The 23,146-nt window shown below is 47.4% G+C and overlaps 16 non-coding genes across 16 annotated transcripts; all 16 read left to right on the top strand.

The window, feature by feature from the left end:
• Nucleotides 1-659: 659 nt before the first annotated feature.
• TRNAP-UGG (transfer RNA proline (anticodon UGG)) lies at nt 660-731 on the top strand. The gene has a single exon. It is a non-coding gene; the product is annotated as a tRNA-Pro (tRNA).
• Nucleotides 732-1,151: 420 nt separating this feature from the next.
• TRNAV-CAC (transfer RNA valine (anticodon CAC)) lies at nt 1,152-1,224 on the top strand. Its single transcript has one exon. It is a non-coding gene; the product is annotated as a tRNA-Val (tRNA).
• A 1,790-nt stretch (nt 1,225-3,014) lies between these two features.
• Nucleotides 3,015-3,087, top strand: TRNAV-CAC (transfer RNA valine (anticodon CAC)). The gene has a single exon. It is a non-coding gene; the product is annotated as a tRNA-Val (tRNA).
• A 3,148-nt stretch (nt 3,088-6,235) lies between these two features.
• Nucleotides 6,236-6,307, top strand: TRNAP-UGG (transfer RNA proline (anticodon UGG)). Its single transcript has one exon. It is a non-coding gene; the product is annotated as a tRNA-Pro (tRNA).
• A 420-nt stretch (nt 6,308-6,727) lies between these two features.
• On the top strand, nt 6,728-6,800 carry TRNAV-CAC (transfer RNA valine (anticodon CAC)). Its single transcript has one exon. It is a non-coding gene; the product is annotated as a tRNA-Val (tRNA).
• Nucleotides 6,801-8,611: 1,811 nt separating this feature from the next.
• On the top strand, nt 8,612-8,684 carry TRNAV-CAC (transfer RNA valine (anticodon CAC)). Its single transcript has one exon. It is a non-coding gene; the product is annotated as a tRNA-Val (tRNA).
• A 1,784-nt stretch (nt 8,685-10,468) lies between these two features.
• Nucleotides 10,469-10,541, top strand: TRNAV-CAC (transfer RNA valine (anticodon CAC)). Its single transcript has one exon. It is a non-coding gene; the product is annotated as a tRNA-Val (tRNA).
• A 1,788-nt stretch (nt 10,542-12,329) lies between these two features.
• TRNAV-CAC (transfer RNA valine (anticodon CAC)) lies at nt 12,330-12,402 on the top strand. Its single transcript has one exon. It is a non-coding gene; the product is annotated as a tRNA-Val (tRNA).
• Nucleotides 12,403-13,721: 1,319 nt separating this feature from the next.
• TRNAP-UGG (transfer RNA proline (anticodon UGG)) lies at nt 13,722-13,793 on the top strand. Its single transcript has one exon. It is a non-coding gene; the product is annotated as a tRNA-Pro (tRNA).
• A 420-nt stretch (nt 13,794-14,213) lies between these two features.
• On the top strand, nt 14,214-14,286 carry TRNAV-CAC (transfer RNA valine (anticodon CAC)). Its single transcript has one exon. It is a non-coding gene; the product is annotated as a tRNA-Val (tRNA).
• Nucleotides 14,287-15,633: 1,347 nt separating this feature from the next.
• On the top strand, nt 15,634-15,705 carry TRNAP-UGG (transfer RNA proline (anticodon UGG)). The gene has a single exon. It is a non-coding gene; the product is annotated as a tRNA-Pro (tRNA).
• A 420-nt stretch (nt 15,706-16,125) lies between these two features.
• Nucleotides 16,126-16,198, top strand: TRNAV-CAC (transfer RNA valine (anticodon CAC)). The gene has a single exon. It is a non-coding gene; the product is annotated as a tRNA-Val (tRNA).
• A 1,319-nt stretch (nt 16,199-17,517) lies between these two features.
• Nucleotides 17,518-17,589, top strand: TRNAP-UGG (transfer RNA proline (anticodon UGG)). The gene has a single exon. It is a non-coding gene; the product is annotated as a tRNA-Pro (tRNA).
• Nucleotides 17,590-18,009: 420 nt separating this feature from the next.
• On the top strand, nt 18,010-18,082 carry TRNAV-CAC (transfer RNA valine (anticodon CAC)). Its single transcript has one exon. It is a non-coding gene; the product is annotated as a tRNA-Val (tRNA).
• A 3,148-nt stretch (nt 18,083-21,230) lies between these two features.
• On the top strand, nt 21,231-21,302 carry TRNAP-UGG (transfer RNA proline (anticodon UGG)). The gene has a single exon. It is a non-coding gene; the product is annotated as a tRNA-Pro (tRNA).
• A 420-nt stretch (nt 21,303-21,722) lies between these two features.
• Nucleotides 21,723-21,795, top strand: TRNAV-CAC (transfer RNA valine (anticodon CAC)). The gene has a single exon. It is a non-coding gene; the product is annotated as a tRNA-Val (tRNA).
• The last annotated feature ends 1,351 nt before the right edge of the window (nt 21,796-23,146 follow it).

Genomic DNA, 23,146 nt, shown 5'->3' on the forward strand with positions numbered 1-23,146 from the left:
GTCAACGAAGCTGGGCTCTGTGAATGCTCACCCTACGCAAGAAAAGAGAACAGACTTTGCTGGTGACCTAAATATATCTCGCCTGATCGAGCACGATCGAGCTCTGAGTGAGCAGCTGTGCAATGGTCATCTTTACCAAAGGGGAGATGCTGCTTTTTCCAGTGTCACGCCCATGCTCTCAGGGCTGGAGGGAGGAGGGCTGCTTTTTGTTTTTACAGGCAAAAGGAAAGGCCCAGCCCTCAGAGCTTCTGCCAATGCAGATCCCAGCAGGTGCAAAATAAAGGCTCTCCCCCACCTTACCAGCTGCAGATTGATCAGAAGACTGCTAGTCTAGTGTGTTGGGCCACTTTCTCTCTTCTGTGTATCGTCCCCTCTTATTACATAAACAGCATAAGAGGAATAAAGGAAGGAAGGAAGGAAGGAAGGAACAGTGTATCGCAAGCACCTTCCACCCTGATGTCAATGGGCCACCAACCTTCGGGATGAGGAGGAGACCTGTGAAGACAGTCAGAGCGTGCCGACTGGGGCATTCATTTGGCTCATACACCGACAAGGCTTTCAGCGGCAGGAACAAACTTCAGGAATAGGCATTCTTGGCCTCGAATCCTAAGGGGGGTGCAAACGCTGAGGACAATTCCGTCAAATGCTCAAAGGACCGTGGCTCGTTGGTCTAGGGGTATGATTCTCGCTTTGGGTGCGAGAGGTCCCGGGTTCAAATCCCGGACGAGCCCAATCAAGGTGGTTAACTTGAGCTCCTTTTTTTTGTTTTTTCAATGTTATTTTCATTGGACAGACTCTCTGGTTTTCTCGGTAAGCAGTAGTCGATGAACAATTCACTTCCTGAACCTCTTTGCGTGCCATGTCCTTGCGACAAGCACTTTGTGTTCTCTGTTAGCTCTCAGTAACATTCCTTGATTTGCTTGTGAGTTTTGGCCGTCCGATCTCAAAGTGGAAATATGTCCTTCCCTCTGTACGCTGCATAGGCCCTCAGCTGGCATACTTGTATATGTGCGCATGCTTGATAGGACGTATGTTTTAGGCTGGATTGTGTGAGCTTCAGGCGCAAGGCATTTGATTAGTCTTTAAGCAGGTCCACTTGCACTGCCCTTTGCACCTGTTCTCCCAGTCCCTACAAAGGTGAGCAAGCAGCTGTTTCTGTAGTGTAGTGGTTATCACGTTCGCCTCACACGCGAAAGGTCCCCGGTTCGAGACCGGGCAGAAACACTCTCTGCTGGCATTTTACACAAAATAGTTTTTTTCCCCTTTTGTCACACACAAATGTAAAGTATGAACTTATTTGCGTTCCCATGGAAATAGCATATGCTCTCAAGAGCTTGAGAAATACACTGGGAAGGCAAGCATCCTCACATGTATTCTGTATATGGGGCCAATAAAAAAATGCACGCGCTTGCATTTTGTGTATGTAATGTTGCAGAGCACAGAGAGGATTTATTTTCCCTACTGCTGGGTATTTGGGTCTCTGGGATCACAGTTGGGTCCGCTCCGTCCTCTGAAATGGTCCATATTAGTTACATAGGTTAGTGTACCAAAGAAATAATACATTTTCATATACAGCTTCTTCATTTCTGTGTTCTGAGGGATTACCAGTTGTAAGAAATGCACTTGCCGGTACAGTGATTCCCTGGCTTTCTCTGGCCCGAGAAAGCTTTTCCTCTGAAGTGGGAACAGAAGTTGGACTGCTTCTGCTGAACTTCCTGAAAGCAGAGCTGGCGGGAGGAGGGACTTTTTGAGTGCTGGGAAAATTTGAGCTGGAAATTTGCATCGGCTGGACAGAGATTGCTTGGAGCAGCCAAAATATAATAACGGCCATGGCGCTCAAGTAAAGCAGAAAGCTTTTAGTATACACCTTTTGCACTCTTGTCAACGAAGCTGGGCTCTGTGAATGCTCACCCTACGCAAGAAAAGAGAACAGACTTTGCTGGTGACCTAAATATATCTCGCCTGATCGAGCACGATCGAGCTCTGAGTGAGCAGCTGTGCAATGGTCATCTTTACCAAAGGGGAGATGCTGCTTTTTCCAGTGTCACGCCCATGCTCTCAGGGCTGGAGGGAGGAGGGCTGCTTTTTGTTTTTACAGGCAAAAGGAAAGGCCCAGCCCTCAGAGCTTCTGCCAATGCAGATCCCAGCAGGTGCAAAATAAAGGCTCTCCCCCACCTTGCCAGCTGCAGATTGATCAGAAGACTGCTAGTCTAGTGTGTTGGGCCACTTTCTCTCTTCTGTGTATCGTCCCCTCTTATTACATAAACAGCATAAGAGGAATAAAGGAAGGAAGGAAGGAAGGAAGGAAGGAACAGTGTATCGCAAGCACCTTCCACCCTGATGTCAATGGGCCACCAACCTTCGGGATGAGGAGGAGACCTGTGAAGACAGTCAGAGCGTGCCGACTGGGGCATTCATTTGGCTCATACACCGACAAGGCTTTCAGCGGCAGGAACAAACTTCAGGAATAGGCATTCTTGGCCTCGAATCCTAAGGGGGGTGCAAACGCTGAGGACAATTCCGTCAAATGCTCAAAGGACCGTGGCTCGTTGGTCTAGGGGTATGATTCTCGCTTTGGGATCCCGGACGAGCCCAATCAAGGTGGTTAACTTGAGCTCCTTTTTTTTGTTTTTTCAATGTTATTTTCATTGGACAGACTCTCTGGTTTTCTCGGTAAGCAGTAGTCGATGAACAATTCACTTCCTGAACCTCTTTGCGTGCCATGTCCTTGCGACAAGCACTTTGTGTTCTCTGTTAGCTCTCAGTAACATTCCTTGATTTGCTTGTGAGTTTTGGCCGTCCGATCTCAAAGTGGAAATATGTCCTTCCCTCTGTACGCTGCATAGGCCCTCAGCTGGCATACTTGTATATGTGCGCATGCTTGATAGGACGTATGTTTTAGGCTGGATTGTGTGAGCTTCAGGCGCAAGGCATTTGATTAGTCTTTAAGCAGGTCCACTTGCACTGCCCTTTGCACCTGTTCTCCCAGTCCCTACAAAGGTGAGCAAGCAGCTGTTTCTGTAGTGTAGTGGTTATCACGTTCGCCTCACACGCGAAAGGTCCCCGGTTCGAGACCGGGCAGAAACACTCTCTGCTGCCATTTTACACAAAATAGTTTTTTTCCCCTTTTGTCACACACAAATGTAAAGTATGAACTTATTTGCGTTCCCATGGAAATAGCATATGCTCTCAAGAGCTTGAGAAATACACTGGGAAGGCAAGCATCCTCACATGTATTCTGTATATGGGGCCAATAAAAAAATGCACGCGCTTGCATTTTGTGTATGTAATGTTGCAGAGCACAGAGAGGATTTATTTTCCCTACTGCTGGGTATTTGGGTCTCTGGGATCACAGTTGGGTCCGCTCCGTCCTCTGAAATGGTCCATATTAGTTACATAGGTTAGTGTACCAAAGAAATAATACATTTTCATATACAGCTTCTTCATTTCTGTGTTCTGAGGGATTACCAGTTGTAAGAAATGCACTTGCCGGTACAGTGATTCCCTGGCTTTCTCTGGCCCGAGAAAGCTTTTCCTCTGAAGTGGGAACAGAAGTTGGACTGCTTCTGCTGAACTTCCTGAAAGCAGAGCTGGCGGGAGGAGGGACTTTTTGAGTGCTGGGAAAATTTGAGCTGGAAATTTGCATCGGCTGGACAGAGATTGCTTGGAGCAGCCAAAATATAATAACGGCCATGGCGCTCAAGTAAAGCAGAAAGCTTTTAGTATACACCTTTTGCACTCTTGTCAACGAAGCTGGGCTCTGTGAATGCTCACCCTACGCAAGAAAAGAGAACAGACTTTGCTGGTGACCTAAATATATCTCGCCTGATCGAGCACGATCGAGCTCTGAGTGAGCAGCTGTGCAATGGTCATCTTTACCAAAGGGGAGATGCTGCTTTTTCCAGTGTCACGCCCATGCTCTCAGGGCTGGAGGGAGGAGGGCTGCTTTTTGTTTTTACAGGCAAAAGGAAAGGCCCAGCCCTCAGAGCTTCTGCCAATGCAGATCCCAGCAGGTGCAAAATAAAGGCTCTCCCCCACCTTGCCAGCTGCAGATTGATCAGAAGACTGCTAGTCTAGTGTGTTGGGCCACTTTCTCTCTTCTGTGTATCGTCCCCTCTTATTACATAAACAGCATAAGAGGAATAAAGGAAGGAAGGAAGGAAGGAAGGAACAGTGTATCGCAAGCACCTTCCACCCTGATGTCAATGGGCCACCAACCTTCGGGATGAGGAGGAGACCTGTGAAGACAGTCAGAGCGTGCCGACTGGGGCATTCATTTGGCTCATACACCGACAAGGCTTTCAGCGGCAGGAACAAACTTCAGGAATAGGCATTCTTGGCCTCGAATCCTAAGGGGGGTGCAAACGCTGAGGACAATTCCGTCAAATGCTCAAAGGACCGTGGCTCGTTGGTCTAGGGGTATGATTCTCGCTTTGGGTGCGAGAGGTCCCAATCAAGGTGGTTAACTTGAGCTCCTATTTTTTGTTTTTTCAATGTTATTTTCATTGGACAGACTCTCTGGTTTTCTCGGTAAGCAGTAGTCGATGAACAATTCACTTCCTGAACCTCTTTGCGTGCCATGTCCTTGCGACAAGCACTTTGTGTTCTCTGTTAGCTCTCAGTAACATTCCTTGATTTGCTTGTGAGTTTTGGCCGTCCGATCTCAAAGTGGAAATATGTCCTTCCCTCTGTACGCTGCATAGGCCCTCAGCTGGCATACTTGTATATGTGCGCATGCTTGATAGGACGTATGTTTTAGGCTGGATTGTGTGAGCTTCAGGCGCAAGGCATTTGATTAGTCTTTAAGCAGGTCCACTTGCACTGCCCTTTGCACCTGTTCTCCCAGTCCCTACAAAGGTGAGTAAGCAGCTGTTTCTGTAGTGTAGTGGTTATCACGTTCGCCTAGACCGGGCAGAAACACTCTCTGCTGGCATTTTACACAAAATAGTTTTTTTCCCCTTTTGTCACACACAAATGTAAAGTATGAACTTATTTGCGTTCCCATGGAAATAGCATATGCTCTCAAGAGCTTGAGAAATACACTGGGAAGGCAAGCATCCTCACATGTATTCTGTATATGGGGCCAATAAAAAAATGCACGCGCTTGCATTTTGTGTATGTAATGTTGCAGAGCACAGAGAGGATTTATTTTCCCTACTGCTGGGTATTTGAGTCTCTGGGATCACAGTTGGGTCCGCTCCGTCCTCTGAAATGGTCCATATTAGTTACATAGGTTAGTGTACCAAAGAAATAATACATTTTCATATACAGCTTCTTCATTTCTGTGTTCTGAGGGATTACCAGTTGTAAGAAATGCACTTGCCGGTACAGTGATTCCCTGGCTTTCTCTGGCCCGAGAAAGCTTTTCCTCTGAAGTGGGAACAGAAGTTGGACTGCTTCTGCTGAACTTCCTGAAAGCAGAGCTGGCGGGAGGAGGGACTTTTTGAGTGCTGGGAAAATTTGAGCTGGAAATTTGCATCGGCTGGACAGAGATTGCTTGGAGCAGCCAAAATATAATAACGGCCATGGCGCTCAAGTAAAGCAGAAAGCTTTTAGTATACACCTTTTGCACTCTTGTCAACGAAGCTGGGCTCTGTGAATGCTCACCCTACGCAAGAAAAGAGAACAGACTTTGCTGGTGACCTAAATATATCTCGCCTGATCGAGCACGATCGAGCTCTGAGTGAGCAGCTGTGCAATGGTCATCTTTACCAAAGGGGAGATGCTGCTTTTTCCAGTGTCACGCCCATGCTCTCAGGGCTGGAGGGAGGAGGGCTGCTTTTTGTTTTTACAGGCAAAAGGAAAGGCCCAGCCCTCAGAGCTTCTGCCAATGCAGATCCCAGCAGGTGCAAAATAAAGGCTCTCCCCCACCTTGCCAGCTGCAGATTGATCAGAAGACTGCTAGTCTAGTGTGTTGGGCCACTTTCTCTCTTCTGTGTATCGTCCCCTCTTATTACATAAACAGCATAAGAGGAATAAAGGAAGGAAGGAAGGAAGGAAGTAACAGTGTATCGCAAGCACCTTCCACCCTGATGTCAATGGGCCACCAACCTTCGGGATGAGGAGGAGACCTGTGAAGACAGTCAGAGCGTGCCGACTGGGGCATTCATTTGGCTCATACACCGACAAGGCTTTCAGCGGCAGGAACAAACTTCAGGAATAGGCATTCTTGGCCTCGATTCCTAAGGGGGGTGCAAACGCCGAGGACAATTCCGTCAAATGCTCAAAGGACCGTGGCTCGTTGGTCTAGGGGTATGATTCTCGCTTTGGGTGCGAGAGGTCCCGGGTTCAAATCCCGGACGAGCCCAATCAAGGTGGTTAACTTGAGCTCCTTTTTTTTGTTTTTTCAATGTTATTTTCATTGGACAGACTCTCTGGTTTTCTCGGTAAGCAGTAGTCGATGAACAATTCACTTCCTGAACCTCTTTGCGTGCCATGTCCTTGCGACAAGCACTTTGTGTTCTCTGTTAGCTCTCAGTAACATTCCTTGATTTGCTTGTGAGTTTTGGCCGTCCGATCTCAAAGTGGAAATATGTCCTTCCCTCTGTACGCTGCATAGGCCCTCAGCTGGCATACTTGTATATGTGCGCATGCTTGATAGGACGTATGTTTTAGGCTGGATTGTGTGAGCTTCAGGCGCAAGGCATTTGATTAGTCTTTAAGCAGGTCCACTTGCACTGCCCTTTGCACCTGTTCTCCCAGTCCCTACAAAGGTGAGCAAGCAGCTGTTTCTGTAGTGTAGTGGTTATCACGTTCGCCTCACACGCGAAAGGTCCCCGGTTCGAGACCGGGCAGAAACACTCTCTGCTGGCATTTTACACAAAATAGTTTTTTTCCCCTTTTGTCACACACAAATGTAAAGTATGAACTTATTTGCGTTCCCATGGAAATAGCATATGCTCTCAAGAGCTTGAGAAATACACTGGGAAGGCAAGCATCCTCACATGTATTCTGTATATGGGGCCAATAAAAAAATGCACGCGCTTGCATTTTGTGTATGTAATGTTGCAGAGCACAGAGAGGATTTATTTTCCCTACTGCTGGGTATTTGGGTCTCTGGGATCACAGTTGGGTCCGCTCCGTCCTCTGAAATGGTCCATATTAGTTACATAGGTTAGTGTACCAAAGAAATAATACATTTTCATATACAGCTTCTTCATTTCTGTGTTCTGAGGGATTACCAGTTGTAAGAAATGCACTTGCCGGTACAGTGATTCCCTGGCTTTCTCTGGCCCGAGAAAGCTTTTCCTCTGAAGTGGGAACAGAAGTTGGACTGCTTCTGCTGAACTTCCTGAAAGCAGAGCTGGCGGGAGGAGGGACTTTTTGAGTGCTGGGAAAATTTGAGCTGGAAATTTGCATCGGCTGGACAGAGATTGCTTGGAGCAGCCAAAATATAATAACGGCCATGGCGCTCAAGTAAAGCAGAAAGCTTTTAGTATACACCTTTTGCACTCTTGTCAACGAAGCTGGGCTCTGTGAATGCTCACCCTACGCAAGAAAAGAGAACAGACTTTGCTGGTGACCTAAATATATCTCGCCTGATCGAGCACGATCGAGCTCTGAGTGAGCAGCTGTGCAATGGTCATCTTTACCAAAGGGGAGATGCTGCTTTTTCCAGTGTCACGCCCATGCTCTCAGGGCTGGAGGGAGGAGGGCTGCTTTTTATTTTTACAGGCAAAAGGAAAGGCCCAGCCCTCAGAGCTTCTGCCAATGCAGATCCCAGCAGGTGCAAAATAAAGGCTCTCCCCCACCTTGCCAGCTGCAGATTGATCAGAAGACTGCTAGTCTAGTGTGTTGGGCCACTTTCTCTCTTCTGTGTATCGTCCCCTCTTATTACATAAACAGCATAAGAGGAATAAAGGAAGGAAGGAAGGAAGGAAGGAAGGAACAGTGTATCGCAAGCACCTTCCACCCTGATGTCAATGGGCCACCAACCTTCGGGATGAGGAGGAGACCTGTGAAGACAGTCAGAGCGTGCCGACTGGGGCATTCATTTGGCTCATACACCGACAAGGCTTTCAGCGGCAGGAACAAACTTCAGGAATAGGCATTCTTGGCCTCGAATCCTAAGGGGGGTGCAAACGCTGAGGACAATTCCGTCAAATGCTCAAAGGACCGTGGCTCGTTGGTCTAGGGGTATGATTCTCGCTTTGGGTGCGAGAGGTCCGGGGTTCAAATCCCGGACGAGCCCAATCAAGGTGGTTAACTTGAGCTCCTTTTTTTTGTTTTTTCAATGTTATTTTCATTGGACAGACTCTCTGGTTTTCTCGGTAAGCAGTAGTCGATGAACAATTCACTTCCTGAACCTCTTTGCGTGCCATGTCCTTGCGACAAGCACTTTGTGTTCTCTGTTAGCTCTCAGTAACATTCCTTGATTTGCTTGTGAGTTTTGGCCGTCCGATCTCAAAGTGGAAATATGTCCTTCCCTCTGTACGCTGCATAGGCCCTCAGCTGGCATACTTGTATATGTGCGCATGCTTGATAGGACGTATGTTTTAGGCTGGATTGTGTGAGCTTCAGGCGCAAGGCATTTGATTAGTCTTTAAGCAGGTCCACTTGCACTGCCCTTTGCACCTGTTCTCCCAGTCCCTACAAAGGTGAGCAAGCAGCTGTTTCTGTAGTGTAGTGGTTATCACGTTCGCCTCACACGCGAAAGGTCCCCGGTTCGAGACCGGGCAGAAACACTCTCTGCTGGCATTTTACACAAAATAGTTTTTTTCCCCTTTTGTCACACACAAATGTAAAGTATGAACTTATTTGCGTTCTCATGGAAATAGCATATGCTCTCAAGAGCTTGAGAAATACACTGGGAAGGCAAGCATCCTCACATGTATTCTGTATATGGGGCCAATAAAAAAATGCACGCGCTTGCATTTTGTGTATGTAATGTTGCAGAGCACAGAGAGGATTTATTTTCCCTACTGCTGGGTATTTGGGTCTCTGGGATCACAGTTGGGTCCGCTCCGTCCTCTGAAATGGTCCATATTAGTTACATAGGTTAGTGTACCAAAGAAATAATACATTTTCATATACAGCTTCTTCATTTCTGTGTTCTGAGGGATTACCAGTTGTAAGAAATGCACTTGCCGGTACAGTGATTCCCTGGCTTTCTCTGGCCCGAGAAAGCTTTTCCTCTGAAGTGGGAACAGAAGTTGGACTGCTTCTGCTGAACTTCCTGAAAGCAGAGCTGGCGGGAGGAGGGACTTTTTGAGTGCTGGGAAAATTTGAGCTGGAAATTTGCATCGGCTGGACAGAGATTGCTTGGAGCAGCCAAAATATAATAACGGCCATGGCGCTCAAGTAAAGCAGAAAGCTTTTAGTATACACCTTTTGCACTCTTGTCAACGAAGCTGGGCTCTGTGAATGCTCACCCTACGCAAGAAAAGAGAACAGACTTTGCTGGTGACCTAAATATATCTCGCCTGATCGAGCACGATCGAGCTCTGAGTGAGCAGCTGTGCAATGGTCATCTTTACCAAAGGGGAGATGCTGCTTTTTCCAGTGTCACGCCCATGCTCTCAGGGCTGGAGGGAGGAGGGCTGCTTTTTGTTTTTACAGGCAAAAGGAAAGGCCCAGCCCTCAGAGCTTCTGCCAATGCAGATCCCAGCAGGTGCAAAATAAAGGCTCTCCCCCACCTTGCCAGCTGCAGATTGATCAGAAGACTGCTAGTCTAGTGTGTTGGGCCACTTTCTCTCTTCTGTGTATCGTCCCCTCTTATTACATAAACAGCATAAGAGGAATAAAGGAAGGAAGGAAGGAAGGAAGGAACAGTGTATCGCAAGCACCTTCCACCCTGATGTCAATGGGCCACCAACCTTCGGGATGAGGAGGAGACCTGTGAAGACAGTCAGAGCGTGCCGACTGGGGCATTCATTTGGCTCATACACCGACAAGGCTTTCAGCGGCAGGAACAAACTTCAGGAATAGGCATTCTTGGCCTCGAATCCTAAGGGGGGTGCAAACGCTGAGGACAATTCCGTCAAATGCTCAAAGGACCGTGGCTCGTTGGTCTAGGGGTATGATTCTCGCTTTGGGTGCGAGAGGTCCCAATCAAGGTGGTTAACTTGAGCTCCTTTTTTTTGTTTTTTCAATGTTATTTTCATTGGACAGACTCTCTGGTTTTCTCGGTAAGCAGTAGTCGATGAACAATTCACTTCCTGAACCTCTTTGCGTGCCATGTCCTTGCGACAAGCACTTTGTGTTCTCTGTTAGCTCTCAGTAACATTCCTTGATTTGCTTGTGAGTTTTGGCCGTCCGATCTCAAAGTGGAAATATGTCCTTCCCTCTGTACGCTGCATAGGCCCTCAGCTGGCATACTTGTATATGTGCGCATGCTTGATAGGACGTATGTTTTAGGCTGGATTGTGTGAGCTTCAGGCGCAAGGCATTTGATTAGTCTTTAAGCAGGTCCACTTGCACTGCCCTTTGCACCTGTTCTCCCAGTCCCTACAAAGGTGAGCAAGCAGCTGTTTCTGTAGTGTAGTGGTTATCACGTTCGCCTCACACGCGAAAGGTCCCCGGTTCGAGACCGGGCAGAAACACTCTCTGCTGGCATTTTACACAAAATAGTTTTTTTCCCCTTTTGTCACACACAAATGTAAAGTATGAACTTATTTGCGTTCTCATGGAAATAGCATATGCTCTCAAGAGCTTGAGAAATACACTGGGAAGGCAAGCATCCTCACATGTATTCTGTATATGGGGCCAATAAAAAAATGCACGCGCTTGCATTTTGTGTATGTAATGTTGCAGAGCACAGAGAGGATTTATTTTCCCTACTGCTGGGTATTTGGGTCTCTGGGATCACAGTTGGGTCCGCTCCGTCCTCTGAAATGGTCCATATTAGTTACATAGGTTAGTGTACCAAAGAAATAATACATTTTCATATACAGCTTCTTCATTTCTGTGTTCTGAGGGATTACCAGTTGTAAGAAATGCACTTGCCGGTACAGTGATTCCCTGGCTTTCTCTGGCCCGAGAAAGCTTTTCCTCTGAAGTGGGAACAGAAGTTGGACTGCTTCTGCTGAACTTCCTGAAAGCAGAGCTGGCGGGAGGAGGGACTTTTTGAGTGCTGGGAAAATTTGAGCTGGAAATTTGCATCGGCTGGACAGAGATTGCTTGGAGCAGCCAAAATATAATAACGGCCATGGCGCTCAAGTAAAGCAGAAAGCTTTTAGTATACACCTTTTGCACTCTTGTCAACGAAGCTGGGCTCTGTGAATGCTCACCCTACGCAAGAAAAGAGAACAGACTTTGCTGGTGACCTAAATATATCTCGCCTGATCGAGCACGATCGAGCTCTGAGTGAGCAGCTGTGCAATGGTCATCTTTACCAAAGGGGAGATGCTGCTTTTTCCAGTGTCACGCCCATGCTCTCAGGGCTGGAGGGAGGAGGGCTGCTTTTTGTTTTTACAGGCAAAAGGAAAGGCCCAGCCCTCAGAGCTTCTGCCAATGCAGATCCCAGCAGGTGCAAAATAAAGGCTCTCCCCCACCTTGCCAGCTGCAGATTGATCAGAAGACTGCTAGTCTAGTGTGTTGGGCCACTTTCTCTCTTCTGTGTATCGTCCCCTCTTATTACATAAACAGCATAAGAGGAATAAAGGAAGGAAGGAAGGAAGGAAGGAAGGAACAGTGTATCGCAAGCACCTTCCACCCTGATGTCAATGGGCCACCAACCTTCGGGATGAGGAGGAGACCTGTGAAGACAGTCAGAGCGTGCCGACTGGGGCATTCATTTGGCTCATACACCGACAAGGCTTTCAGCGGCAGGAACAAACTTCAGGAATAGGCATTCTTGGCCTCGAATCCTAAGGGGGGTGCAAACGCTGAGGACAATTCCGTCAAATGCTCAAAGGACCGTGGCTCGTTGGTCTAGGGGTATGATTCTCGCTTTGGGTGCGAGAGGTCCCAATCAAGGTGGTTAACTTGAGCTCCTTTTTTTTGTTTTTTCAATGTTATTTTCATTGGACAGACTCTCTGGTTTTCTCGGTAAGCAGTAGTCGATGATCAATTCACTTCCTGAACCTCTTTGCGTGCCATGTCCTTGCGACAAGCACTTTGTGTTCTCTGTTAGCTCTCAGTAACATTCCTTGATTTGCTTGTGAGTTTTGGCCGTCCGATCTCAAAGTGGAAATATGTCCTTCCCTCTGTACGCTGCATAGGCCCTCAGCTGGCATACTTGTATATGTGCGCATGCTTGATAGGACGTATGTTTTAGGCTGGATTGTGTGAGCTTCAGGCGCAAGGCATTTGATTAGTCTTTAAGCAGGTCCACTTGCACTGCCCTTTGCACCTGTTCTCCCAGTCCCTACAAAGGTGAGCAAGCAGCTGTTTCTGTAGTGTAGTGGTTATCACGTTCGCCTCACACGCGAAAGGTCCCTGGTTCGAGACCGGGCAGAAACACTCTCTGCTGGCATTTTACACAAAATAGTTTTTTTCCCCTTTTGTCACACACAAATGTAAAGTATGAACTTATTTGCGTTCCCATGGAAATAGCATATGCTCTCAAGAGCTTGAGAAATACACTGGGAAGGCAAGCATCCTCACATGTATTCTGTATATGGGGCCAATAAAAAAATGCACGCGCTTGCATTTTGTGTATGTAATGTTGCAGAGCACAGAGAGGATTTATTTTCCCTACTGCTGGGTATTTGGGTCTCTGGGATCACAGTTGGGTCCGCTCCGTCCTCTGAAATGGTCCATATTAGTTACATAGGTTAGTGTACCAAAGAAATAATACATTTTCATATACAGCTTCTTCATTTCTGTGTTCTGAGGGATTACCAGTTGTAAGAAATGCACTTGCCGGTACAGTGATTCCCTGGCTTTCTCTGGCCCGAGAAAGCTTTTCCTCTGAAGTGGGAACAGAAGTTGGACTGCTTCTGCTGAACTTCCTGAAAGCAGAGCTGGCGGGAGGAGGGACTTTTTGAGTGCTGGGAAAATTTGAGCTGGAAATTTGCATCGGCTGGACAGAGATTGCTTGGAGCAGCCAAAATATAATAACGGCCATGGCGCTCAAGTAAAGCAGAAAGCTTTTAGTATACACCTTTTGCACTCTTGTCAACGAAGCTGGGCTCTGTGAATGCTCACCCTACGCAAGAAAAGAGAACAGACTTTGCTGGTGACCTAAATATATCTCGCCTGATCGAGCACGATCGAGCTCTGAGTGAGCAGCTGTGCAATGGTCATCTTTACCAAAGGGGAGATGCTGCTTTTTCCAGTGTCACGCCCATGCTCTCAGGGCTGGAGGGAGGAGGGCTGCTTTTTGTTTTTACAGGCAAAAGGAAAGGCCCAGCCCTCAGAGCTTCTGCCAATGCAGATCCCAGCAGGTGCAAAATAAAGGCTCTCCCCCACCTTGCCAGCTGCAGATTGATCAGAAGACTGCTAGTCTAGTGTGTTGGGCCACTTTCTCTCTTCTGTGTATCGTCCCCTCTTATTACATAAACAGCATAAGAGGAATAAAGGAAGGAAGGAAGGAAGGAAGGAAGGAACAGTGTATCGCAAGCACCTTCCACCCTGATGTCAATGGGCCACCAACCTTCGGGATGAGGAGGAGACCTGTGAAGACAGTCAGAGCGTGCCGACTGGGGCATTCATTTGGCTCATACACCGACAAGGCTTTCAGCGGCAGGAACAAACTTCAGGAATAGGCATTCTTGGCCTCGAATCCTAAGGGGGGTGCAAACGCTGAGGACAATTCCGTCAAATGCTCAAAGGACCGTGGCTCGTTGGTCTAGGGGTATGATTCTTGCTTTGGGTGCGAGAGGTCCCGGGTTCAAATCCCGGACGAGCCCAATCAAGGTGGTTAACTTGAGCTCCTTTTTTTTGTTTTTTCAATGTTATTTTCATTGGACAGACTCTCTGGTTTTCTCGGTAAGCAGTAGTCGATGAACAATTCACTTCCTGAACCTCTTTGCGTGCCATGTCCTTGCGACAAGCACTTTGTGTTCTCTGTTAGCTCTCAGTAACATTCCTTGATTTGCTTGTGAGTTTTGGCCGTCCGATCTCAAAGTGGAAATATGTCCTTCCCTCTGTACGCTGCATAGGCCCTCAGCTGGCATACTTGTATATGTGCGCATGCTTGATAGGACGTATGTTTTAGGCTGGATTGTGTGAGCTTCAGGCGCAAGGCATTTGATTAGTCTTTAAGCAGGTCCACTTGCACTGCCCTTTGCACCTGTTCTCCCAGTCCCTACAAAGGTGAGCAAGCAGCTGTTTCTGTAGTGTAGTGGTTATCACGTTTGCCTCACACGCGAAAGGTCCCCGGTTCGAGACCGGGCAGAAACACTCTCTGCTGGCATTTTACACAAAATAGTTTTTTTCCCCTTTTGTCACACACAAATGTAAAGTATGAACTTATTTGCGTTCTCATGGAAATAGCATATGCTCTCAAGAGCTTGAGAAATACACTGGGAAGGCAAGCATCCTCACATGTATTCTGTATATGGGGCCAATAAAAAAATGCACGCGCTTGCATTTTGTGTATGTAATGTTGCAGAGCACAGAGAGGATTTATTTTCCCTACTGCTGGGTATTTGGGTCTCTGGGATCACAGTTGGGTCCGCTCCGTCCTCTGAAATGGTCCATATTAGTTACATAGGTTAGTGTACCAAAGAAATAATACATTTTCATATACAGCTTCTTCATTTCTGTGTTCTGAGGGATTACCAGTTGTAAGAAATGCACTTGCCGGTACAGTGATTCCCTGGCTTTCTCTGGCCCGAGAAAGCTTTTCCTCTGAAGTGGGAACAGAAGTTGGACTGCTTCTGCTGAACTTCCTGAAAGCAGAGCTGGCGGGAGGAGGGACTTTTTGAGTGCTGGGAAAATTTGAGCTGGAAATTTGCATCGGCTGGACAGAGATTGCTTGGAGCAGCCAAAATATAATAACGGCCATGGCGCTCAAGTAAAGCAGAAAGCTTTTAGTATACACCTTTTGCACTCTTGTCAACGAAGCTGGGCTCTGTGAATGCTCACCCTACGCAAGAAAAGAGAACAGACTTTGCTGGTGACCTAAATATATCTCGCCTGATCGAGCACGATCGAGCTCTGAGTGAGCAGCTGTGCAATGGTCATCTTTACCAAAGGGGAGATGCTGCTTTTTCCAGTGTCACGCCCATGCTCTCAGGGCTGGAGGGAGGAGGGCTGCTTTTTGTTTTTACAGGCAAAAGGAAAGGCCCAGCCCTCAGAGCTTCTGCCAATGCAGATCCCAGCAGGTGCAAAATAAAGGCTCTCCCCCACCTTGCCAGCTGCAGATTGATCAGAAGACTGCTAGTCTAGTGTGTTGGGCCACTTTCTCTCTTCTGTGTATCGTCCCCTCTTATTACATAAACAGCATAAGAGGAATAAAGGAAGGAAGGAAGGAAGGAAGGAAGGAAGGAAGGAAGGAAGGAAGGAAGGAAGGAACAGTGTATCGCAAGCACCTTCCACCCTGATGTCAATGGGCCACCAACCTTCGGGATGAGGAGGAGACCTGTGAAGACAGTCAGAGCGTGCCGACTGGGGCATTCATTTGGCTCATACACCGACAAGGCTTTCAGCGGCAGGAACAAACTTCAGGAATAGGCATTCTTGGCCTCGAATCCTAAGGGGGGTGCAAACGCTGAGGACAATTCCGTCAAATGCTCAAAGGACCGTGGCTCGTTGGTCTAGGGGTATGATTCTCGCTTTGGGTGCGAGAGGTCCCGGGTTCAAATCCCGGACGAGCCCAATCAAGGTGGTTAACTTGAGCTCCTTTTTTTTGTTTTTTCAATGTTATTTTCATTGGACAGACTCTCTGGTTTTCTCGGTAAGCAGTAGTCGATGAACAATTCACTTCCTGAACCTCTTTGCGTGCCATGTCCTTGCGACAAGCACTTTGTGTTCTCTGTTAGCTCTCAGTAACATTCCTTGATTTGCTTGTGAGTTTTGGCCGTCCGATCTCAAAGTGGAAATATGTCCTTCCCTCTGTACGCTGCATAGGCCCTCAGCTGGCATACTTGTATATGTGCGCATGCTTGATAGGACGTATGTTTTAGGCTGGATTGTGTGAGCTTCAGGCGCAAGGCATTTGATTAGTCTTTAAGCAGGTCCACTTGCACTGCCCTTTGCACCTGTTCTCCCAGTCCCTACAAAGGTGAGCAAGCAGCTGTTTCTGTAGTGTAGTGGTTATCACGTTCGCCTCACACGCGAAAGGTCCCCGGTTCGAGACCGGGCAGAAACACTCTCTGCTGGCATTTTACACAAAATAGTTTTTTTCCCCTTTTGTCACACACAAATGTAAAGTATGAACTTATTTGCGTTCCCATGGAAATAGCATATGCTCTCAAGAGCTTGAGAAATACACTGGGAAGGCAAGCATCCTCACATGTATTCTGTATATGGGGCCAATAAAAAAATGCACGCGCTTGCATTTTGTGTATGTAATGTTGCAGAGCACAGAGAGGATTTATTTTCCCTACTGCTGGGTATTTGGGTCTCTGGGATCACAGTTGGGTCCGCTCCGTCCTCTGAAATGGTCCATATTAGTTACATAGGTTAGTGTACCAAAGAAATAATACATTTTCATATACAGCTTCTTCATTTCTGTGTTCTGAGGGATTACCAGTTGTAAGAAATGCACTTGCCGGTACAGTGATTCCCTGGCTTTCTCTGGCCCGAGAAAGCTTTTCCTCTGAAGTGGGAACAGAAGTTGGACTGCTTCTGCTGAACTTCCTGAAAGCAGAGCTGGCGGGAGGAGGGACTTTTTGAGTGCTGGGAAAATTTGAGCTGGAAATTTGCATCGGCTGGACAGAGATTGCTTGGAGCAGCCAAAATATAATAACGGCCATGGCGCTCAAGTAAAGCAGAAAGCTTTTAGTATACACCTTTTGCACTCTTGTCAACGAAGCTGGGCTCTGTGAATGCTCACCCTACGCAAGAAAAGAGAACAGACTTTGCTGGTGACCTAAATATATCTCGCCTGATCGAGCACGATCGAGCTCTGAGTGAGCAGCTGTGCAATGGTCATCTTTACCAAAGGGGAGATGCTGCTTTTTCCAGTGTCACGCCCATGCTCTCAGGGCTGGAGGGAGGAGGGCTGCTTTTTGTTTTTACAGGCAAAAGGAAAGGCCCAGCCCTCAGAGCTTCTGCCAATGCAGATCCCAGCAGGTGCAAAATAAAGGCTCTCCCCCACCTTGCCAGCTGCAGATTGATCAGAAGACTGCTAGTCTAGTGTGTTGGGCCACTTTCTCTCTTCTGTGTATCGTCCCCTCTTATTACATAAACAGCATAAGAGGAATAAAGGAAGGAAGGAAGGAAGGAAGGAAGGAACAGTGTATCGCAAGCACCTTCCACCCTGATGTCAATGGGCCACCAACCTTCGGGATGAGGAGGAGACCTGTGAAGACAGTCAGAGCGTGCCGACTGGGGCATTCATTTGGCTCATACACCGACAAGGCTTTCAGCGGCAGGAACAAACTTCAGGAATAGGCATTCTTGGCCTCGAATCCTAAGGGGGGTGCAAACGCTGAGGACAATTCCGTCAAATGCTCAAAGGACCGTGGCTCGTTGGTCTAGGGGTATGATTCTCGCTTTGGGTGCGAGAGGTCCCGGGTTCAAATCCCGGACGAGCCCAATCAAGGTGGTTAACTTGAGCTCCTTTTTTTTGTTTTTTCAATGTTATTTTCATTGGACAGACTCTCTGGTTTTCTCGGTAAGCAGTAGTCGATGAACAATTCACTTCCTGAACCTCTTTGCGTGCCATGTCCTTGCGACAAGCACTTTGTGTTCTCTGTTAGCTCTCAGTAACATTCCTTGATTTGCTTGTGAGTTTTGGCCGTCCGATCTCAAAGTGGAAATATGTCCTTCCCTCTGTACGCTGCATAGGCCCTCAGCTGGCATACTTGTATATGTGCGCATGCTTGATAGGACGTATGTTTTAGGCTGGATTGTGTGAGCTTCAGGCGCAAGGCATTTGATTAGTCTTTAAGCAGGTCCACTTGCACTGCCCTTTGCACCTGTTCTCCCAGTCCCTACAAAGGTGAGCAAGCAGCTGTTTCTGTAGTGTAGTGGTTATCACGTTTGCCTCACACGCGAAAGGTCCCCGGTTCGAGACCGGGCAGAAACACTCTCTGCTGGCATTTTACACAAAATAGTTTTTTTCCCCTTTTGTCACACACAAATGTAAAGTATGAACTTATTTGCGTTCCCATGGAAATAGCATATGCTCTCAAGAGCTTGAGAAATACACTGGGAAGGCAAGCATCCTCACATGTATTCTGTATATGGGGCCAATAAAAAAATGCACGCGCTTGCATTTTGTGTATGTAATGTTGCAGAGCACAGAGAGGATTTATTTTCCCTACTGCTGGGTATTTGGGTCTCTGGGATCACAGTTGGGTCCGCTCCGTCCTCTGAAATGGTCCATATTAGTTACATAGGTTAGTGTACCAAAGAAATAATACATTTTCATATACAGCTTCTTCATTTCTGTGTTCTGAGGGATTACCAGTTGTAAGAAATGCACTTGCCGGTACAGTGATTCCCTGGCTTTCTCTGGCCCGAGAAAGCTTTTCCTCTGAAGTGGGAACAGAAGTTGGACTGCTTCTGCTGAACTTCCTGAAAGCAGAGCTGGCGGGAGGAGGGACTTTTTGAGTGCTGGGAAAATTTGAGCTGGAAATTTGCATCGGCTGGACAGAGATTGCTTGGAGCAGCCAAAATATAATAACGGCCATGGCGCTCAAGTAAAGCAGAAAGCTTTTAGTATACACCTTTTGCACTCTTGTCAACGAAGCTGGGCTCTGTGAATGCTCACCCTACGCAAGAAAAGAGAACAGACTTTGCTGGTGACCTAAATATATCTCGCCTGATCGAGCACGATCGAGCTCTGAGTGAGCAGCTGTGCAATGGTCATCTTTACCAAAGGGGAGATGCTGCTTTTTCCAGTGTCACGCCCATGCTCTCAGGGCTGGAGGGAGGAGGGCTGCTTTTTGTTTTTACAGGCAAAAGGAAAGGCCCAGCCCTCAGAGCTTCTGCCAATGCAGATCCCAGCAGGTGCAAAATAAAGGCTCTCCCCCACCTTGCCAGCTGCAGATTGATCAGAAGACTGCTAGTCTAGTGTGTTGGGCCACTTTCTCTCTTCTGTGTATCGTCCCCTCTTATTACATAAACAGCATAAGAGGAATAAAGGAAGGAAGGAAGGAAGGAAGGAACAGTGTATCGCAAGCACCTTCCACCCTGATGTCAATGGGCCACCAACCTTCGGGATGAGGAGGAGACCTGTGAAGACAGTCAGAGCGTGCCGACTGGGGCATTCATTTGGCTCATACACCGACAAGGCTTTCAGCGGCAGGAACAAACTTCAGGAATAGGCATTCTTGGCCTCGAATCCTAAGGGGGGTGCAAACGCTGAGGACAATTCCGTCAAATGCTCAAAGGACCGTGGCTCGTTGGTCTAGGGGTATGATTCTCGCTTTGGGTGCGAGAGGTCCCAATCAAGGTGGTTAACTTGAGCTCCTATTTTTTGTTTTTTCAATGTTATTTTCATTGGACAGACTCTCTGGTTTTCTCGGTAAGCAGTAGTCGATGAACAATTCACTTCCTGAACCTCTTTGCGTGCCATGTCCTTGCGACAAGCACTTTGTGTTCTCTGTTAGCTCTCAGTAACATTCCTTGATTTGCTTGTGAGTTTTGGCCGTCCGATCTCAAAGTGGAAATATGTCCTTCCCTCTGTACGCTGCATAGGCCCTCAGCTGGCATACTTGTATATGTGCGCATGCTTGATAGGACGTATGTTTTAGGCTGGATTGTGTGAGCTTCAGGCGCAAGGCATTTGATTAGTCTTTAAGCAGGTCCACTTGCACTGCCCTTTGCACCTGTTCTCCCAGTCCCTACAAAGGTGAGTAAGCAGCTGTTTCTGTAGTGTAGTGGTTATCACGTTCGCCTAGACCGGGCAGAAACACTCTCTGCTGGCATTTTACACAAAATAGTTTTTTTCCCCTTTTGTCACACACAAATGTAAAGTATGAACTTATTTGCGTTCCCATGGAAATAGCATATGCTCTCAAGAGCTTGAGAAATACACTGGGAAGGCAAGCATCCTCACATGTATTCTGTATATGGGGCCAATAAAAAAATGCACGCGCTTGCCTTTTGTGTATGTAATGTTGCAGAGCACAGAGAGGATTTATTTTCCCTACTGCTGGGTATTTGGGTCTCTGGGATCACAGTTGGGTCCGCTCCGTCCTCTGAAATGGTCCATATTAGTTACATAGGTTAGTGTACCAAAGAAATAATACATTTTCATATACAGCTTCTTCATTTCTGTGTTCTGAGGGATTACCAGTTGTAAGAAATGCACTTGCCGGTACAGTGATTCCCTGGCTTTCTCTGGCCCGAGAAAGCTTTTCCTCTGAAGTGGGAACAGAAGTTGGACTGCTTCTGCTGAACTTCCTGAAAGCAGAGCTGGCGGGAGGAGGGACTTTTTGAGTGCTGGGAAAATTTGAGCTGGAAATTTGCATCGGCTGGACAGAGATTGCTTGGAGCAGCCAAAATATAATAACGGCCATGGCGCTCAAGTAAAGCAGAAAGCTTTTAGTATACACCTTTTGCACTCTTGTCAACGAAGCTGGGCTCTGTGAATGCTCACCCTACGCAAGAAAAGAGAACAGACTTTGCTGGTGACCTAAATATATCTCGCCTGATCGAGCACGATCGAGCTCTGAGTGAGCAGCTGTGCAATGGTCATCTTTACCAAAGGGGAGATGCTGCTTTTTCCAGTGTCACGCCCATGCTCTCAGGGCTGGAGGGAGGAGGGCTGCTTTTTGTTTTTACAGGCAAAAGGAAAGGCCCAGCCCTCAGAGCTTCTGCCAATGCAGATCCCAGCAGGTGCAAAATAAAGGCTCTCCCCCACCTTGCCAGCTGCAGATTGATCAGAAGACTGCTAGTCTAGTGTGTTGGGCCACTTTCTCTCTTCTTTGTATCGTCCCCTCTTATTACATAAACAGCATAAGAGGAATAAAGGAAGGAAGGAAGGAAGGAAGGAACAGTGTATCGCAAGCACCTTCCACCCTGATGTCAATGGGCCACCAACCTTCGGGATGAGGAGGAGACCTGTGAAGACAGTCAGAGCGTGCCGACTGGGGCATTCATTTGGCTCATACACCGACAAGGCTTTCAGCGGCAGGAACAAACTTCAGGAATAGGCATTCTTGGCCTCGAATCCTAAGGGGGGTGCAAACGCTGAGGACAATTCCGTCAAATGCTCAAAGGACCGTGGCTCGTTGGTCTAGGGGTATGATTCTCGCTTTGGGTGCGAGAGGTCCCGGGTTCAAATCCCGGACGAGCCCAATCAAGGTGGTTAACTTGAGCTCCTTTTTTTTGTTTTTTCAATGTTATTTTCATTGGACAGACTCTCTGGTTTTCTCGGTAAGCAGTAGTCGATGAACAATTCACTTCCTGAACCTCTTTGCGTGCCATGTCCTTGCGACAAGCACTTTGTGTTCTCTGTTAGCTCTCAGTAACATTCCTTGATTTGCTTGTGAGTTTTGGCCGTCCGATCTCAAAGTGGAAATATGTCCTTCCCTCTGTACGCTGCATAGGCCCTCAGCTGGCATACTTGTATATGTGCGCATGCTTGATAGGACGTATGTTTTAGGCTGGATTGTGTGAGCTTCAGGCGCAAGGCATTTGATTAGTCTTTAAGCAGGTCCACTTGCACTGCCCTTTGCACCTGTTCTCCCAGTCCCTACAAAGGTGAACAAGCAGCTGTTTCTGTAGTGTAGTGGTTATCACGTTCGCCTCACACGCGAAAGGTCCCCGGTTCGAGACCGGGCAGAAACACTCTCTGCTGGCATTTTACACAAAATAGTTTTTTTCCCCTTTTGTCACACACAAATGTAAAGTATGAACTTATTTGCGTTCCCATGGAAATAGCATATGCTCTCAAGAGCTTGAGAAATACACTGGGAAGGCAAGCATCCTCACATGTATTCTGTATATGGGGCCAATAAAAAAATGCACGCGCTTGCATTTTGTGTATGTAATGTTGCAGAGCACAGAGAGGATTTATTTTCCCTACTGCTGGGTATTTGGGTCTCTGGGATCACAGTTGGGTCCGCTCCGTCCTCTGAAATGGTCCATATTAGTTACATAGGTTAGTGTACCAAAGAAATAATACATTTTCATATACAGCTTCTTCATTTCTGTGTTCTGAGGGATTACCAGTTGTAAGAAATGCACTTGCCGGTACAGTGATTCCCTGGCTTTCTCTGGCCCGAGAAAGCTTTTCCTCTGAAGTGGGAACAGAAGTTGGACTGCTTCTGCTGAACTTCCTGAAAGCAGAGCTGGCGGGAGGAGGGACTTTTTGAGTGCTGGGAAAATTTGAGCTGGAAATTTGCATCGGCTGGACAGAGATTGCTTGGAGCAGCCAAAATATAATAACGGCCATGGCGCTCAAGTAAAGCAGAAAGCTTTTAGTATACACCTTTTGCACTCTTGTCAACGAAGCTGGGCTCTGTGAATGCTCACCCTACGCAAGAAAAGAGAACAGACTTTGCTGGTGACCTAAATATATCTCGCCTGATCGAGCACGATCGAGCTCTGAGTGAGCAGCTGTGCAATGGTCATCTTTACCAAAGGGGAGATGCTGCTTTTTCCAGTGTCACGCCCATGCTCTCAGGGCTGGAGGGAGGAGGGCTGCTTTTTATTTTTACAGGCAAAAGGAAAGGCCCAGCCCTCAGAGCTTCTGCCAATGCAGATCCCAGCAGGTGCAAAATAAAGGCTCTCCCCCACCTTGCCAGCTGCAGATTGATCAGAAGACTGCTAGTCTAGTGTGTTGGGCCACTTTCTCTCTTCTGTGTATCGTCCCCTCTTATTACATAAACAGCATAAGAGGAATAAAGGAAGGAAGGAAGGAAGGAAGGAACAGTGTATCGCAAGCACCTTCCACCCTGATGTCAATGGGCCACCAACCTTCGGGATGAGGAGGAGACCTGTGAAGACAGTCAGAGCGTGCCGACTGGGGCATTCATTTGGCTCATACACCGACAAGGCTTTCAGCGGCAGGAACAAACTTCAGGAATAGGCATTCTTGGCCTCGAATCCTAAGGGGGGTGCAAACGCTGAGGACAATTCCGTCAAATGCTCAAAGGACCGTGGCTCGTTGGTCTAGGGGTATGATTCTCGCTTTGGG

The sequence above is a fragment of the Ambystoma mexicanum genome, chromosome 2q (genome assembly GCF_040938575.1).
Source record: "Ambystoma mexicanum isolate Mex_15411 chromosome 2q, UKY_AmexF1_1, whole genome shotgun sequence".
NCBI classification, from domain to species: Eukaryota; Metazoa; Chordata; class Amphibia; order Caudata; family Ambystomatidae; genus Ambystoma; species Ambystoma mexicanum.